Below are 3771 nucleotides of genomic sequence, written 5' to 3' on the forward strand. Positions count from 1 at the left end.
TCTCTCTCTCTCTCTCTCTCTCTCTCTCTCTCTCTCTCTCTCTCTCTCTCTCTCTCTCTCTGTTCTCTCTTTGTAGACATCAGGCATTAACACAAGCAACAAGGAGCTAGAAGTTCTGTCTTTGCGCAATATCACCTTTGAGGACTCAGGGGAGTACACCTGTCTGGCAGGCAATTATTTCGGATTTTCCCATCACTCTGCATGGCTGGAGGTACTGCCAGGTATTTGCTTCTGCTGCTGGTGATGGTGGTGGTGCTGGTGTTGCTGGTGCTCCATCTGTCCTCTTATGGTGCTGGCTCAGAACATAACAAAGCTGCCAGGGACAGGGACAGCAGGGGTGCACTTATGACTTACTGCAGTCCATCCTGTGGTAATCACCCTGGCCTTGTGCTTGGTATGGGAGTGTCACCCTGCCTCGTCTTGATCTTGCAAAGGCCTCCCCCACAATCCTCTAGTTGGATTTCCACAGTCTAGCCTTGAGGCTCTGGGATCTCCTGGGAGCCTTGGTGGTGGTGTGGATGCTTCTGGCTCTGCCAGGCTTCTCTCATGAGTCTGGTCCCTGCTGACTCATAGATGTTTTGGGCTACCAATGTGAGTTGGGGACGTAGGTCACCAAACTCTGAGTATCCCAGTAGCTTTGCTCCCCAACAGGTACCTAGAGTTCAGGGCAATGGGAAGTCCCACAAGGCTGGATGAGGCCCAACATTTATATCTTTGCAGCTGAGAGAGAGCTGGCAGAGAGTAGTGCGGCTGGCAGGTTATCTGCAGGCACCATCAGCTTCTGGGTGGGCTTCTCCATAATCTTGACTGCAACTGTGACACTCTGCTACCTGCATAGAGTCTCAAGAAAGAACCTGAGGTCTGCCAATGTTGACAATAGCTTCTGCTTCACACCTGAGCAACAGGTAACTGAAAGTAGATATCAAGTTTTGATCTCTCTGTTGTACCTTGAACCTCCTAAAGTCCCAGAAGTACCTGAGGCCTGCTTGGTACTCATTTCTCTGCAGTCAGATGAGCTGACCCTCCCTATTCCTATCCTCCACATGGATCCCACGTTACTCAAAACAACTTTGAGTCTTCAGTAACCACTGTTTGAGCATCCCTCTTCTTGGCCCTACATACTGCCTCACATGGACTTGACCTTGCTACTCCTGGAAGTTACCTCAACCCTTTCCCAATGCCCAGCATCCATTGTCTGGCACCAACCTATCCCCAATGATCCAAACAGGTGACCTCCATGAACTCTGATACACCCTTGGTCCACATCGTCCACCCAGTTTCAAGAGAACATACTGTAATGGCCAGTATTTCTGAGCTTGAGCTGCCAGCCGACCCAAAGTGGGAAATATCTAGAACTCGGTCAGTGCTGGTGGGGTTTTATGTATACTTGGAGGAGGTTCTGTGGCTGGGGGCTAGATGGCTACCAGGCAGAGGTCTGTTGGAGGTGGGGTCCAGGGTGAGACTTGGGTTACTCCGTCTTCATGAGCAAGAGCCCATTGCCAGCTATGGATACAGTGGCACAGGGCCATGAGGGCTGGGGGTCCTGCGCACATACTCACTGCCACTGCTTCTTCGGACAGGCTGACACTTGGTAATTCTCTAGGAGAAGGCTGCTTTGGCCAGGTTTTCATGGCAGAGGCTGTTGGCTTTAACATGGACGACACTGTCAAGCCTGTCACTGTGGCTGTGAAAATGCTGAAAGGTGAGGAGGGAGAGAAGTAGCGCAGGGCAGTGGGGGCTGCAGGGCCACCACCTGACATTCCCACTTTCAACCCAGACGATGCCAGTGACCAGGACTTGTTGGGCCTGGTGTCTGAGACGGAGATGATGAAAGCTATTGGCAAGCACAAGAACATCATCAGCCTGCTGGGGGCCTGCACACAGGGTGGTAAGTACAGCAGGTGGGTGGACAGTTAGATAGGGACCCCTGAGTCACACAACATCTTCAAGGTATCTGTGCTTCCAGGGCCATTGTATGTGCTGATGGAGTATGCCGCCAGGGCAACCTCCGGGAGTTCCTGCGGGCACAAAGGCCCCTAAGCATGGAATACTATGGTGCCTCCAGGCTGCCAGAAAAACAGCTTTACCCGCAAAGATCTAGTGTCCTGTGCCTATCAGGTGGCCCGAGGTATGGAGTAACTGGCTTCTCAGAAGGTGAGCAGAGCTGGGGCACAGGCGAGGTAGGGTCTTTCTGAGTGGAAGAGTGGGTGTCAAGCTTGCTTAGGCTAGGGAGGTGTCAGTTTAGCACAGGTTCCTTTCATGCCTCCTCAGTGTATTCACAGAGACTTGGCTGCCAGAAACGTGTTGGTGACTGAGGACAATGTAATGAAGATTGCAGATTTTGGCCTGGCCCGTGATGTGCACAATCTGGAATGCTACAAGAAGACCACAGATGTGAGCCCCATTTCAGGGTGGTTGGGGTGCAGTGCTCCACCAGGGGACACCAGACAGCCAACAACTCTCCCTCTGCCTAGGGCCGGCTACCTGTGAAGTGGATGGCACCAGAATCCCTGTTTGACGGAGTCTACACCCACCAGAGTGATGTGTATGTGTCCTAACATAGGATGGGGATTGCAAGACCCAAGTCACACCTATCACAGCCTTTAGGCTCTATTCTGTCTCCTCATTTGAGACAACAGCATAGCCCTGCCATGCCTCTCATCCACACACCCCTCCTTGCCCATTGGTAACCTGTCCTATTGTAAAACTGTTACAGTAATTGACCAGGAATAACAGGCCTCTGCCCTCACTCCCATACAGGTGGTCATTTGGAGTCCTGCTCTGGGAGATCTTTACACTGGGGGGATCACCATATCCTGGCATCCCAGTGGAAGAGCTTTTCAAGCTATTGAAAGATGGCTACCGCATGCACAAGCCTGCCAACTGCACACATGACCTGTGAGCAAAGCATTCTTACTCACTCCTCTCACTAGTCCCTGGGAGTGGCTGGTTTCCGACAAGGGCTCCTGATAGGAGGCTGGTAGCCTTGGGTGAGGTAGGGATGGACAACAGGCCAAGAAACCACAGTCATATTTGCCACACGTATGGGATCATGTGGGAATGTTGGCATGCAGTGCCTTCACAGAGGCCCACCTTCAAGCTTCTGGTAGAGGGTTTAGATGGCATCCTTACTGTGACATCAACCCACGTAAGTACCACTCAATCCTGCCCTCTCTGCCTTTTCTGATTCCTGTGCAGGCTGCTCCTCCAAGTTCCAGTAATGGGGTTGGCCTTCAAGGGCCAGCCTGAACATAGATGGCCGTGGGATCAAGAGGATGCATACTAACATAGTCCTATGACCTTTTCTACCAACAGGTATACCTGGACCTATCAGTGCCTTTTGAGCAGAGCTTGCCAGGTGATAAGGATACCAGGAGCCCCAGTTCCTTAGAGATAACTGTTCACCCACAACCTGCTACCCCCAATCCAATGCAGGAATTGGAGGCCTCAGATATGAGGGGCCAAGAATCCCATAGACCAAGCCCCAGTTAATGTTTATGTATATAAAATGTATGGAGTCTTTACAAGTTGTATTTGCTGTAGGGTTAACACTTCTTATGTGACACTTCGTTTTATAGCATTGACTATTATGTTTCAAACCTAGTAAGAAAAAGCAGTGAACTTACTCTTGTTATTTTTTTGTACTGTTAACTGAGCCCTTGACTTTGGTGGCTGTCTCTTGCCTATAAGCTAGCAGTGCCAGGACAGTGTCTCAGGGTAACTTTTCTTGGAGCCCAGCATGTGGTTTGTCAGCCCACATTGGCAGAAGTA

General features: G+C 50.9%; 1 pseudogene; it reads left to right on the plus strand.

Moving 5' to 3' along the window:
* The window catches only part of LOC126495740 (fibroblast growth factor receptor 3-like), an 18222-nt pseudogene extending 14765 nt beyond the window's left edge, over positions 1–3457 (plus strand).
* Positions 3458–3771: the final 314 nt, after the last annotated feature.

Source organism: Alexandromys fortis, unplaced genomic scaffold (assembly GCF_014885135.2).
Source record: "Alexandromys fortis isolate MF-2015 unplaced genomic scaffold, M_Fortis_MF-2015_v1.1 scaffold_453, whole genome shotgun sequence".
NCBI classification, from domain to species: domain Eukaryota; kingdom Metazoa; phylum Chordata; class Mammalia; order Rodentia; family Cricetidae; genus Alexandromys; species Alexandromys fortis.